The 15,000-nt window shown below is 57.8% G+C and overlaps 3 non-coding genes across 3 annotated transcripts; 1 reads left to right on the forward strand and 2 right to left on the reverse strand.

Annotated features, from left to right (window-relative positions):
- Positions 1-51: 51 nt before the first annotated feature.
- LOC139053328 (5.8S ribosomal RNA) lies at positions 52-204 on the reverse strand. The gene has a single exon (XR_011510409.1). It is a non-coding gene; the product is annotated as a 5.8S ribosomal RNA (ribosomal RNA).
- Positions 205-1,441: 1,237 nt separating this feature from the next.
- Positions 1,442-3,256, reverse strand: LOC139053342 (small subunit ribosomal RNA). Its single transcript, XR_011510423.1, has one exon. It is a non-coding gene; the product is annotated as a small subunit ribosomal RNA (ribosomal RNA).
- A 9,101-nt stretch (positions 3,257-12,357) lies between these two features.
- On the forward strand, positions 12,358-12,547 carry LOC139053339 (U2 spliceosomal RNA). The gene has a single exon (XR_011510420.1). It is a non-coding gene; the product is annotated as a U2 spliceosomal RNA (small nuclear RNA).
- Positions 12,548-15,000: the final 2,453 nt, after the last annotated feature.

The raw sequence follows: 15,000 nt of genomic DNA on the forward strand, positions 1-15,000 counted from the left end.
GTCGACGGACGCACGTTCCCTGTGCGCCGAAGGCTCTCTTGATATGTGATCCGACCCTCAGACAGACGAAGCCAAGGGAAGACCCAAGGCCGCAATGTGCGTTCAAAGAATCAGTGCTCAGTGTGTCCTGCAATTCACACCAAGTCTCGCAGCTGGCTGCGTTCTTCATCGACCCGAGAACCGAGTGATCCACCGCTTAGAGTCGTGAAAAATAGTTTGTTCAATTCAGTACAGTACAACCAGTGTTTCAGGCACGTGGCGTCTCCCTGTGTGTGGTTTCGAAGAGCGCCTTTCGGCGTGCGCTACTCCTGTTTCGCTCTTTCGTTCGGCGGTCACGCGTTTCCGCATGACCGCTGCTGATCCAACAGCCTACTCGAGACGAAAGACAAGAGCTTGGCGCGCGCGTACTCGCGCAGCTCTCCAAAGCCACTCGGCCAGTGCCAGGGACGGCTCTCTGCGCCGGAGCCACAACAAGTCTACTTGAGGCGGAAGACGAAGCCAGCAAGGGCCTGGCCGCAAGTGCGTTCGAATACGGGATTACAGTCCCTCGTCTGTCCGTACTTCCTCTTTCGACGTGCGGCGCCTTCCCAAAGCGCACAAGTCCGCAAACCGCAGAACGCTTCCGACGTAGCAAAGCCGCGTTTCCTTCGGTACTTCGCAGCAACGCCGCCTTTCCCTCGGCGGCGGGCAAATAGCCTGCAGACGTCGTCGCATTGAACCGCGAACTCGACACCTCGCGCGTCACGAGCGGGAGCCGACCGGCAGCCTCCGGCCCTTTCGGGCGCGGTGGAATTTGCCGCGGAGGACGGGAGAGTGCTTTAGGCCACGGTTCCTTCCGTACTTGGCAGCCGCACCCTCAATACCGCCGGTTCCATGACCGACCGAGCGCCGCACCGTTCCTTTAGTACTTGGGCAGCAACAAAGTCGGGTCGTTACTCCACACTCGCCGCAGGAAGCGACCGGCAGCCGCCAGCCTTTTCAGACTCGGCAGCGTTTGCCGCGGAGGACGGGAGAGCGCTCGCACCACGGTTCCGTGTGTACTAAGCGGCAGCGGCATTAGCTCTCGACCGTCAGTTCCTTGACCGACCGCACGCTTCGCCGTTCCCCTCGTACTGGGCAAGAGCAGCAGGTCGGGTCGTCTTACTCCCATTCCGCGCAAGAGTGCCGAGGCGGACTTCAGAAAGCCCACCCAACAGTGTGCGTTACGCCGTTTCTACCCGCGGGCGCGGCCAAGCCAACCGTCCAAGGTTGCAGCCGGCGTCCACTGGGCGCAACAAATTTGGCACGGGGCGCCCTTCGAAATTCGGGCAATCCCCGGCATGTTCGGGTATAGCCGTCCCCGCGTCCAAGCGGGGCCAGCGGCGGAAAGCGTCGGGCGCAGCGAGCTGCTTCACCCACACGGGGTAGAAACAATGGCGCTCGTCACCCTCGAACAATCCGGTAATGATCCTTCCGCAGGTTCACCTACGGAAACCTTGTTACGACTTTTACTTCCTCTAAATGATCAAGTTTGGTCATCTTTCCAACAGACCGGCGCAACCGAAAGGCCGCGCCGGACATCGGTCCGAAGACCTCACTAAATCATTCAATCGGTAGTAGCGACGGGCGGTGTGTACAAAGGGCAGGGACGTAATCAACGCGAGCTTATGACTCGCGCTTACTGGGAATTCCTCGTTCAAGGGGAACAATTGCAAGCCCCTATCCCAATCACGAAAGAAGTTCCACGGGTTACCCAGTCTTTTCAGACAGGGATAAAGACACGCTGCTTCCTTCAGTGTAGCGCGCGTGCGGCCCCGGACATCTAAGGGCATCACAGACCTGTTATTGCTCTGTTTCGTGCGGCTAGGAGCCGCTTGTCCCTCTAAGAAGGTTGTAAGGTGCTGGGAACCCCGCACCTATTTAATAGGCTAGAGTCTCGTTCGTTATCGGAATTAACCAGACAAATCGCTCCACCAACTAAGAACGGCCATGCACCACCATCCACCGAATCAAGAAAGAGCTCTCAATCTGTCAATCCTCCCAGTGTCCGGGCCGGGTAAGTTTTCCCGTGTTGAGTCAAATTAAGCCGCAGGCTCCACTCCTGGTGGTGCCCTTCCGTCAATTCCTTTAAGTTTCAGCTTTGCAACCATACTTCCCCCGGAACCCAAACACTTTGGTTTCCCGGAAGCTGCCCGCCGAGTCATTTGAGTAACTCAGGCGGATCGCTGGTTGGCATCGTTTATGGTCAGAACTAGGGCGGTATCTGATCGCCTTCGAACCTCTGACTTTCGTTCTTGATCAAAGAAAACATTCTTGGCAAATGCTTTCGCAGTAGTTCGTCTTGCGACGGTCCAAGAATTTCACCTCTAGCGCCGCAATACGAATGCCCCCGTCTGTCCCTCTTAATCATTACCTCGTATTCCAAAAACCAACAGAACAGAAACGAGGTCTTGTTCTATTATTCCATGCAAGTTTATTCAGGCGACTCGCCTGCGTTGAGCACTCTAATTTTTTCAAAGTAAAAGCACCGGCCTTCTCGAGGCACACAATGAAGTGCACCAAGAAAGGACCGGCATGATGTTCAGTCCGAGCCGTCGCATCGGGTAGATGCACTACTCGTCTGGAACTGAGATCCAACTACGAGCTTTTTAACCGCAGCAGCTTTAGTATACGCTATTGGAGCTGGAATTACCGCGGCTGCTGGCACCAGACTTGCCCTCCAATTGATCCTCGTTAAAGGATTTAGAGTGTACTCATTTCAATTACGGGGCCTCAAAAGAGTCCCGTATTGTTATTTTTCGTCACTACCTCCCCGTGCCGGGAGTGGGTAATTTGCGCGCCTGCTGCCTTCCTTGGATGTGGTAGCCGTTTCTCAGGCTCCCTCTCCGGAATCGAACCCTGATTCTCCGTTACCCGTAACAACCATGGTAAGCAAGTAACCTACCATCGAAAGTTGATAAGGCAGACACTTGAAAGAAACGTCGCCGGCTCGTGGCCATGCGATCAGCACAAAGTTATCCAGAGTCACCACACAATACGGGCCGAAACCCGATCGATCTTGGTCTAATAAAAGCACCCGTCGCCCAAAGGGCTTCAGGCTCACTGCATGTATTAGCTCTAGAATTGCCACAGTTATCCAAGTAGGAAGAAACGATCTAAGGAACCATAACTGATTTAATGAGCCATTCGCGGTTTCGCCTTATTTCGGCATGTACTTAGACATGCATGGCTTAATCTTTGAGACAAGCATATGATTACTGGCAGGATCAACCAGGTAATCGTTCAACTGCGCGTCCCGCCTGTCAAGCAGGCCGGACGCCGTTTTTGCGATGCCGAGGCCACCTTCAGGCGCCCCAGCACGCTTCGTTCTTGCAAAGAGTAGCACTTTGCACAGTCCGAGACGACGGCGTTCGAGCTCGCTACGGCGCCCTCCCCGAAGGGCCGGGTATCGCCACGCGGCAAGAAGCACGCAACATTCTCGATAGACTGGTTGTGTCGACTCGATCACGGCTTGCGGTTTCTCTTGAGCCCGCAGCACAGGTGGACCGACCGACACTTGCAACGTAGCCGAGACGGCAAAGCCGCCAGGCGACGGGTCACGCCCGCGCCTTCGGCGCTTTCGCATTTGACTCGTCCGAGGACGATGCGGAACACAACTCGATATCGTGGAGAAAGCGTCGTCCGACAACCAGCCCCTAACGCATCAAGCGGATGAGGCTGCAGACGTCAGCTGTGGGATCCACGGGAGCGATACCGGGGACACGCTTGACGGGCACGAAGCCCGCCGCATATCAAACACCCAGGTCGCTTTTGGGGGCGACTGCTCTCTGGGACCCCCATATAATAGCAGCGATAAGTTCCCAAATCTCCATGGGGCCGTACTCGTGCCACTTTCGACGAGCGTTTGGCGAAAATCGTGCCGCCTCGCAGCGCCGCGAGCGAGATGGAAAGCTTACGTCGGCAGCGCAATGCCGAAGTCGTGAAAGCGCAGCGCGTCGACCGAATGCGCGAACGGCAATCTCTCGCCTATGGACAGCGCGGTTTCCAGAACAATCGCCTTTCTGTGCCCCTACGGGGCCGCACGCTAGCGCGGCCCTTTCGCCGTTTCCGAGCACGAGTGCGACCGGCGCGGGCGGCGTGCTCGACACCCCGGCTGACGCCGTTTCGGACTTTGTCTCTTCGCGCGCTCGCGCCAACGCCGCGGCAAAACGACGACCTCTGCGCGGTTCTTTCCCGGTTCCCGGCGTGCTATAGTGCAGCCAGCCGGACGGTGGCGACGACTCAGTCGCGGCCGTGCGGTGGCTTGTACGCCAAAGTTGCGTGACGGGCGTCGAGCTCCCGCCGCGGCCCGGCTCAGGTGGTTTCGGACTTCTGTCTCTTCCGAGCGCTCGCGTCGTCGTGGGCACGATTCTCGAGTGCGGAGCGGTGCGCGGACACCACCACGAACACGCGCAAGCCGAAAACGGCACTACGGTACAACGTCGGCCAGGGCGGTACGGCCCCCTTATATGAGCAGCGATAAGTGACCAGATCTCCACGGGGCCGTACTCGTGCGACAAGGCGGCGTACTGCGCCGAGCCGAGCGCCAATATTTGGCCTTGGCACGGCCGATTTGAGCTCTCGCGATCGCCGCGGTACCGCCGCTCACCGATTCAAGGCACGCTAGCGCGGCCCCTTCGCCATTTTTCGAGTAAGAGTGCGAAAAGCGCGCGCGGCGTGCTCGTCGCCCCGGCTGACGTAGTCTCGGACTTAGTCTCGCTCACGCCGCCCCGGCTGACGTCGTCTCGGACTTAGTCGCGCTCACACCGCCCCGGCTCACGTGGTTTCGGACTTCCGTCTCTTCCGAGCGCTCGCGTCGTCGTGGGCACGATTCTCGAGTGCGGAGCGGTGCGCGGACACCACCACGAACACGCGCAAGCCGAAAATGGCACTACGGTACAACGTCGGCCAGGGCGGTACGGCCCCCTTATATGAGCAGCGATAAGTGACCAGATCTCCACGGGGCCGTACTCGTGCGACAAGGCGGCGTACTGCGCCGAGCCGAGCGCCAATATTTGGCCTTGGCACGGCCGATTTGAGCTCTCGCGATCGCCGCGGTACCGCCGCTCACCGATTCAAGGCACGCTAGCGCGGCCCCTTCGCCATTTTTCGAGTAAGAGTGCGAAAAGCGCGCGCGGCGTGCTCGTCGCCCCGGCTGACGTAGTCTCGGACTTAGTCTCGCTCACGCCGCCCCGGCTGACGTCGTCTCGGACTTAGTCGCGCTCACACCGCCCCGGCTCACGTGGTTTCGGACTTTCGTCTCTTCCGAGCGCTCGCGTCGTCGTGGGCACGATTCTCGAGTGCGGAGCGGTGCGCGGACACCACCACGAACACGCGCAAGCCGAAAACGGCACTACGGTACAACGTCGGCCAGGGCGGTACGGCCCCTTATAAGAGCAGCGATAAGTGACCAGACCTCCACGGGGCCGTACTCGTGCGACAAGGCGGCGTACTGCGCCGAGCCGAGCGCCAATATTTGGCTTTGGCACGGCCGATTTGAGCTCTCGCGATCGCCGCGGTACCGCCGCTCACCGATTCAAGGCACGCTAGCGCGGCCCCTTCGCCATTTTTCGAGTAAGAGTGGGAAAAGCGCGCGCGGCGTGCTCGACGCCCCGGCTGACGTCGTCTCGGACTTGGTCGACGCCCCGGCTGACGTAGTCTCGGACTTAGTCTCGCTCACGCCGCCCCGGCTGACGTCGTCTCGGACTTAGTCGCGCTCACACCGCCCCGGCTCACGTGGTTTCGGACTTGCGTCTCTTCCGAGCGCTCGCGTCGTCGTGGGCACGATTCTCGAGTGCGGAGCGGTGCGCGGACACCACCACGAACACGCGCAAGCCGAAAACGGCACTACGGTACAACGTCGGCCAGGGCGGTACGGCCCCTTATAAGAGCAGCGATAAGTGACCAGACCTCCACGGGGCCGTACTCGTGCGACAAGGCGGCGTACTGCGCCGAGCCGAGCGCCAATATTTGGCCTTGGCACGGCCGATTTGAGCTCTCGCGATCGCCGCGGTACCGCCGCTCACCGATTCAAGGCACGCTAGCGCGGCCCCTTCGCCATTTTTCGAGTAAGAGTGGGAAAAGCGACCGCGGCGTGCTCGACGCCCCGGCTGACGTCGTCTCGGACTTAGTCGACGCCCCGGCTGACGTAGTCTCGGACTTGGTCTCGCTCACGCCGCCCCGGCTGACGTAGTCTCGGACTTGGTCTCGCTCACGCCGCCCCGGCTGACGTCGTCTCGGACTTAGTCGCGCTCACACCGCCCCGGCTCACGTGGCTTCGGACTTGGTCTCTTCGAGCGCTCGCAGCCAGGTCGGGGCCGACGCCGACGTCTGCGTGGGGCTTCAACGATTCCCGGCGCGACGCAATGCAACTGCGCGCAGGATGCCAGCGACTCCGCCGTGGCCGTGCGGCGGTGTACACGCAGAAGTTTCGTGAAGGGGTATCGAGCTCCCGCCGCCCCGGCGGACGTGGTTTCGGACTTTAGCGCTCGCAGCGATCTCGCGGCGATCGCTGACGTCTGCGCGGTTTCAGGTGTGCTACGATGCAGCAGTCTGCCGCACGACAATTTACGGAAGCGAGTGCATTCCGCCCCGGCGGACGCGGCAGCGGACTTTGTGCCTGCGGGAGTGCTCTTGTTGCTGTAAAATTTGAACGGGTGCAGCTGCGCGAAGCAAGTGTACACATTTTCTCTCTCTCTCTCTCTCTCTCTGCCTCTGAGGCGACTGTAATTTTAATTTAAATGCAATTGGAGGCGGGAGCAACCTGATGAGAGTAGGCGGACTTCGGCACACCTTGTAGTTTAGAAATTGTTTTCAAGCTTTGAGGACATACACAATCGCGCCATCTGCTTTCCCCGTCTCTTTGGCACTTCATAGTGTGTGCAGCATGCTCTGCATTCCAAAGAAACGCGCCTGTTTCTCCCCCTCTCTCACGTTCTTCTTGTCTTTCTTGCTGCTCTTGTGAGAAGTTGCTATGCTCTTTACTCGCTGTAAAATAGAATGCTTGCGCGAGCCAACAACTTGCGTGTCTTTCTTTTTTTTTGTTGTTGTTGTTTTTTTCTCTCTTCCCAAGACGTTTCTGCCATTATTCACTAGCTCTCGTTCTTAGTATGCAACGGAGCGTTAGCTCGCGCCATCTACCTTTCTTTCTGTATGGCGAAGGCCGTAGGTTTTCCTAGTTCCGCACACAGATGGCGCGGATGCGTTTTCGCGCCAGTTTCGAACGACCTCGCTGTACACATGTTTCTCATTTAAAAGTTTCAAAGGGGCTTGCGAAAGGGCGTGGTCCTTTTTTCTTGCGCAAGGCTGAGCTTTCCAGCTGTGCTTAAGCTATGCTAGCATGTGTGCGTATGTGTGTGTGTGTGTGTGTGTGTGTGTGTGTGTGTGCGTGCGCGCGCGCGCGTGCGTGCGCGTGCATATGTGTGCGTGTGTGTGTATACACGCACACGGTAAAGATGATGGGGTAGCGCTATTTCTTTCTTTCTTTCTTTCTTTTTTAACAACACCTGTGCTCCACATGGCGATCTTCCTGCCCTCTATGTTTCCGGTTGGAAGGAGTGCGCAGCCTTTTCTATATTTATTATTTTTTTTTTTTCATTCTCTTTCATTCGTACATGAGGCGCGCTACCTAATTCTAGCGGTCGAATCGACACGTTGCAATCCGTCCCGGCCTGTGCCGTATGAAAACTTTCAGTGGGCCTTGCGGTAAATAAAAGGAAATGAGGGAAATGCGCGTAGTGTATTACACTTGCGCACGGGCTTGAAACGAAGGCCTCAAAGAAAGCCGCCTTGAGCGGTCGCATTCAGACGGAAGTAAGCATTCCCCTTGCGCGTGTTTTCCGCTCGCCTGTTCCGTTTTCTACGAGGTTGCCTTCGTTGGTTTTGCCTTGCGAACAAGCTTGCGCTCGGGTCTCGTTTCTACGCGACGGCGTTTCGTTAACAGTGAAAGACTGAGGCGTCGCGAGTTGATTCGCGAGATAGAGAGCATAGAGTCTCTAGACGGGCTGGGTTTTATAAGATTGCCCACGCTGTTGCTGAGGTTACCAATGTCGCCAGGGCACCCACAAGGCAGTGGTACAATGGAGTGAAGTGAAAGACATCGCTTCTCGGCCTTTTGGCTAAGATCAAAGTGTAGTCACTGCAGCTGGCTTGCCCGGCCTTTGACACACTCATCTTTGTAGAGGCGCCCGGTTACCTGCTCCGGTCATAGCAAGGTCTTTCCCCTATCCCAGCCCTATCTTTCCAGGCCCTCGGCTCCCTGCTGCACTGCCTCCAGGACAGCCCGCGTGCTGCTACCTGGTGGCCCCTGGACGACCCACACCGGCCCGCTTCCTGGTCCTGCCGCTGCCTGGCGCTGCCTGCCGCCCCCCGGAGACTCCTGCCCCGCTCGGCCTGACCACTGCTTGGTGCTGCCTGCCTGCGGGGTGCCCGCTGGTCCTGCCGTCCCGACTGGTGCTGTGCTGGGGCACAACCGGCTGGCCCCTGCCTTCGCCATCGTCTGTCATGGGCCCGGCCCACTAGCTGCCACCCCTGGTGGCCCCCTAGCCTCCGGACCTGGCCTCCTTTAAGGAGAGCCGCCGGGTCCGGAAGGTAAGACCATACAATGGACTCTGGGGGCCACGGCCGCACGGCCCATGACACCAGTGAAGACGATGGCGACCCCATCACCCCTAGGCAGGAACGCCAGCCGGCCCGTGAGGATGGCACCCTCACGGTGTTCTTTCCCGTGCCCCAAACGGTCCGGTGCTGCGAAGAGGGCTGCCGAGCTGCCTATGCCGCGGCCAAATGGACAGCGCGGCGGCAGTCCCTCCAGCGGCACCTGGAACTCGAACACGGCACCAGGATCCGGCGCACCATCAACGTGTGCACCATCTGCGGCGAGACACTGGGGCTTCGACCAGCCTCTCACGCCTGCCTGGCTGCAGCCAACTTGACTGCCGCCCCCCCTGCTGCCCTGCCACACCAGTGTGGCAGTTGCCCAATGTCCTTCCCCACAAGGAGGGGCTTGGGCAACCACGAGCAGTGGCACAGGAGGGAGGCGGCACTGGCGGCCAGGCGTGATCTCGCCGCGGGTGCTGCCACTGGTGCGTCGGAGCAGGACAGCGACAGCACCCCCGCAGCAGAGCAGGACAGCACCGAGGGTCCCGCTGAGGACCCTCCTGGAACACCAGCAGTGGCGACCGGGCAGGCCGCCGACCAGGAGCCGTCTCCCGTGGCACCTCGGGGAACACCCGGACACAGCAGCGATGGCGAGATGGCCGAGGCACCTTCTCCGCGGACGCCAAACCAGTCAGGGCGGACCGCGGCCTCGGCCTCCCCTTCTCCAACGCCATCGCTGCCGTCCAACCGAGGCAGCCCGGGAGCACCAGTCTCCGAGGCTCACGAGCCGGCGGCCATGCAGGAGCTCTCCCCGGGCAGGGCAGAGGTGCAGGACCATGACGGAAGCAACCAGGACTTCGGGACCCAGGACGAACATGCTGGTACCACACGGCCAGAGGGCAGTGCGTGGACCTTAGCGGACGAAACGGCAGAGCTGCGGGCATTGAGCCGGTTGCCTGAGTCTGCTGGGGAGTGGGCACGGTTCGAAAACATCCTTGACCGTGCCATTGCAGCCGCAACCAAACACCTGCGGCTGCCAGTCGGGGACTCGCGCCAATCACGGAGGCGCGAGGTGAACCCCGACAACCCCCAGCAGATACAAACTCTCTACAGAAGGAACCGGCGCCGGGCAGTGCGGCTAATCACTGAAGGCCCGTCCCAGCTCTGTCCGATCGACCCCCACGCACTGCAGGACCACTACTCGAACCTCTGGTCACCAACACCCGTGGATACCAGCATCCTGAGGTCAAGGCTTCCAGCCACCGAAGAACTGGACTTGTGCCCCTTTACACCGGAAGAAGTCGCAGCCAAGCTCCGTAAATGCGAGAGTACAGCTCCAGGGGAGGACCGCCTCACGTACCACCACTGGAGGCAGGTGGACCCTGAGGGCAGGTTCCTGGCGGCGGTATACAACGTATGCCTCCAATACCGCCGCACGCCCCTGAGCTGGAAGTCGACGAGGACTATCCTGATATACAAGAAGGGCGACCGCGAGGACCCCACAAACTGGCGACCCATTGCCCTTGGTCGCACGATCGCCAAACTGTATGCCGGGTGTCTCACCACCCGGCTGCAGAGGTGGTTGGGCGACCATGCGGTACTGTCCAGGTGTCAGAAGGGCTTCCTGCCGCACGATGGGGTGTTTGAACACAACTTCGTGCTGCAGGGACGCCTGGATGATGCTAGGACAGGAGGTGGGGAGCTGTGCGTGGGGTTCCTCGATTTTGCCAACGCTTTCGGCTCGGTCGCCCATCAGGCCCTCGTCGACGCTGTCCGCGGCGCCGGCGCGGGGGAGGCCTTTGCTACCATCGTTGAAGACCTCTACCGCGCCAACACCACCTGCGTCGTGGCAGCAGCTGGCATTACGGAGCCAATCACCATCGGAGCTGGGCTGAGACAGGGCTGTCCTCTGAGCGGCCTGCTTTTCAACCTGGTGGTGGACCCGGTCATCCGTGCAGTACAGGGAGGCGATAGGCAGCACAACATCCTTGCCTACGCCGATGATCTGACGCTGCTGGCCGCGGATCCCGCCACCCTGCAGAGCCGCTTGGACCGTGTAACAGCCCTGTCGGCCCGGCTCGGGCTGCGACTCAACGCCGCCAAGTGCCGGTCTCTACACCTGTCTGGTCGCCACCCCGTGGGTACACGGCCCACCTCTTTCACCGTGGGTGGCGACCCGATTCCGGCGCTTGGCGACTTCCAGGGGCACAAGTTCCTGGGCCGTCCAGTGGGGTTCAGGGTGCTGCCGGACGAGACGACGGTCGACGAGGCCATCCACCTGGGCAGAAAGCTGCTCTCCTCTATGCTCGCCCCATGGCAGAGGCTGGATGCTATCAAAACATTTTTGTATCCAGCCCTCAACTTTGCCATGCGGGTGGGCCTTGCCAGCAAGGGAGAGTGGCAACGCCTGGACGAGGAGCTCCGCCCGCTCATCAAGAAGACCCTGTACGTGCCAGCCAGAGCTTCCAATGAATACTTGTACGGAAGCTCACAGGCTGGCAGTGCAGGGATCCCACTTGCGGCGGAGCTCAGCGACATCTGTCGGGTGGATGGAGCCTTCAAGCTACTGACGTCGACCGACGTGGAGGTCCGGGAGCGTGCAGCAGGAGAGCTCGAGGGCGTAGTGTCAAGGCGGCTGAGACGACCCGCGAACACCGAGGACATGGAGGCCTACCTCTCAGGCGAGACGGAGGGCGACTTTCGGCAAACGTCCACACAGGTCCAGTCTGTGTGGACGGAGGCCCGCAAAGCCTCCCGTCGCCTCTCCGTCGCCTGGGAGCTGTTGGAGCATGGAGCCCGCATCAACTGCGGGGAGGCCTCTGTGTCAGCGAGGAACCGCCACAAGCTGATCAAGACCATCCGGGCGCTCCTCTCCACCGAAAGGGACCAATCTCTGCAAGACAAACCGAACCAGGGCAAGGCGATGGTGTGTGTGGCGGCCGACCCGGCAAACTCACACTTCATGAGGTCCGGCCGCTACACCCATTTCATCGACTGGCGCTTCATTCATCGAGCCCGACTAAATCTCCTTCCCCTCAACGCCACAAGACTCTGGGCACCCGCGGCGGACAAAAGATGCAGACGCTGCGGGTATGGGGAGGAGACACTGCCGCATGTACTTTGCCATTGCATGCGGCAGAGCCGGGCCATGACGGAGCGCCATAACACCATCGTCGCCAGAATAAAAAAGGCTGCTTTGGGTCGGTTTACAGTCATTGCGGAGAACCAGGTCGTAGGCAACACATCACTCAAGCCCGACCTGGTACTGGCCCGTGGAGAGGAGGCACTCATCCTGGACGTCTGCTGCCCTTTCGAGAACAGGCTGCAGGCGTTCCAGGACGCCCGGAAGGCTAAGGAGGAGAAGTACGCCCCTGTACAGCGTCATCTCCTCCGGCGGTTCCAGCGCGTGACGGTGGACGCGGTGGTCGTCGGCTGCCTTGGCAGCTGGGATGTGGGGAACGACCGGGTGATGCGCAGGCTGTGCAGTAGGTCATACCTACGGACTCTCAAACGCCTGTGCATCAGCGACACAATAAGCGCCTCTACAAAGATTTTTAGAGCCCATGTCGGCACCTCTTAGACGATCTTATGTTTTTAGAGAAGCGCCATTTTTGCACTGTTTTACACCTTTACAGTTTTAGTCTTTTATTACTAACACCACTAACTAGTTTTTTTAGCCATTTGTTTGCGTTTTTAGATTATACACCTTTTACTCGTTTTCCCCTTGGTTTCGTAACACGTATCTTTTGATGTATTGTAATTAGCATGAATAAAAAACTCTGTTCTTATCAGCTTAATATCTGATACGGGTTCTATATGGACCCACGATATTAAACCTATTTTTGGAAGTTGGCGGAGTGCTTGAAGCCTGCTTCACCTCCGCCGCAGGTCGGCCCGGTATTGCACTACCTCCGGGATCGGCCCCCGCTCACTTAGGTGAGACTTCATTCAATCAAAATGAAGAACACAAGCTCGAAGCGAGCACTCACGTGACACGCACCATTCCCATACTATACGCAACGATGCCGGTGTTTCTGAACGATTGTCTGCTGTAATGAGCCACTTGGGGGGGGGGGGGGAAGGGTGATTAGCCGTGGGTTTTGCAATCAATGTAAGTCCCACTCAAAGCCAACACTGCATTTTGGAGTTCACTATCGCTTTGATCCGTAAACGACAGCAAGCTCGCCCTGCGAAAATCCGCTGCCCTAGTGGAAGAAAGGTTCCCTATGAAACAAAAATGGAGTGCCCGATTTCCGGCAACATTTTCGCTGCAGTGGGACCGAGCGCCTCGAAAACAAACTTGTCGTATGGCCAAGTGTGGCGAAATATATTCAAGGGTTCAGAGGTGCCTCAGCTTTCCAACCTGTATGTTATGAATACCTGTTGCTACCTTTTCGTCATCATCATCCTGCTGGCTACGACCACTGCAGGGCAAAGACCTCTCCCATTATTCTCCAAGCACCCCGGTCACGTGTAAGCCCGGTCACGGTCGCCGTCTAGTGCCTGCGCCCTTCCTAATCTAATCTGCCCTCCTAAATTTCCGCCACCCCGTGCTACGCTTCCCTTCTCTTGGAATTCAGTCGGTAACCCTTAATTGATGATCTTCCCCCCACATTGCATGCCCTGCGCACGCCCATTTCTTTTTCTTGGTTTAAACAAAGGTGTCATTAGCTCGCGTTTGTTCGCTCACCCCCCGAATCTGCTCTATTCTTATCCCCCGTAGCGCTACACCCATCATTCTTCTTTCCAAAGCTCGTCGCGTCGCCCTCAGTTACCCTTCGGTAATCCTTAAGGTCCTTCGTTGCGGCACTCGCGGCATCTTTCTCATTTAAATAAGGCTATTTCGTTCAGTTTTGGGGGAAAACTCAATGAGCTAGGCGCGATTGTGTCCCCGGCGCCGCTCTCAACAAGATGGCGGCGCCCAGGCTTTTTGCCTGGTGGTTCGGCTTGACGCAGAACACGCCTGCAGGGCAGTGAAGCCGCATTGAAGGGGCAACGAGCGGCGCAGTGAAGCGCATGCTCGGGCGAAAAACGCGAACATCAGCCAAAAATACAACCAAATGGCCAAATACGAATTTCCGTTATGGGAAATTGGAGTTCAGTTGGCGCGTTGCGCTCGCCTAAGGTAAAGAACATAAATGCGAGTGCCACATCAGCCAAGTCAATGCTGAGGATCGCGTATCATTTCTTATTTATTTTTCCCCTTGCCTCCTGGCCTGCGTGGCCCTAGCGCGCATGCCCACGAAAGTAATGCAATAAGGAAAACGCGAAATCATGCGGTGACGGCTGTATCATATCCATTGTGCGTGCTTTGTTCTTTTTGGACTACAGTGGTGTGCGTTATGAGAAAGTTTCAGTGACCAGCGAACCTATATTTAGAACCACATTTACGGTTACTGCTAACAAGCTGCGGGTAGGTGTTTTTTTTTTCTTTCTTTCTTTTTTTCGCTACCAACGATGGGTTATCGCAACCGCGATCGGTTGTGCTAGACGCGTTCTTGCCAAACGTTGGCTCTATACGCGACCCGTGACGCGTGGTCGGCACATTCAAGCAGTCCATTGCAAACCGTTCCAAGAAGAAGGATGCTAGCTCCACGTTCCGCCGGGAGCGCTAGTTCGAAGATTGTACTTTTAGACCCTCGAGGAAGCACCGCCATCCCACGTTTTCTATAACGCGCTAAGACTCAGAGCGACAGCGACCACTTGTCTTTGTCAATATCTCGGACACACTTTTTTTTTTTCTTTAATCCAGATCGTCAGACGAGCCCGCGTTCACGCGCACTCGCTCTCTCCGATAAGCAGGGTAGCTCGGTTGGGGTGTTGTAGGGCCTCGCGCATGCGCTGCTGAGTTCGTCGCTTCGCCGGCCGGTCGACGCTGGCGCGGTACTGGTAATCAACTTCGACGGGCATGGTGAAACGTCACTGTGAAACGTCACGACTAGCAATGCAATGTGTTTGCGAGCAATCGGAGAAATGAGAGAGCCCCTGTAGATTAGTGGAAACGTTCCTCCAAGTATTACGTTTGCAATTTGCGCCTACGAACATGAACTAGACAAAGGAAATGATCTGTAGCCGCCTTCACTTCATAAAATTCCCGTACGAAGAAATTTGCGTGCGCACGTGATCTCCCGCATGAAACCAGACGATAGGTTAATTTTAGCCGTTCATTTCGATTTGCCGAATGTAAACCGGAACACTTTCTCCACGCGCTCTTGAGGTTTGAATGACAATCAATGACATGCTTTTTTTATATATTTTTGTTTGTTCTATCTGGAACCAAAAGAATTCAGAACGCCATTTCAATCTTAGATTCGATTCACGCCTTGCGTTACGTCACCCCTGGCATATCTGATGAACACGCTCTGCTGTTAAGCTTCATGATCA

Source organism: Dermacentor albipictus, unplaced genomic scaffold, assembly GCF_038994185.2.
Source record: "Dermacentor albipictus isolate Rhodes 1998 colony unplaced genomic scaffold, USDA_Dalb.pri_finalv2 scaffold_91, whole genome shotgun sequence".
Taxonomy (NCBI): domain Eukaryota; kingdom Metazoa; phylum Arthropoda; class Arachnida; order Ixodida; family Ixodidae; genus Dermacentor; species Dermacentor albipictus.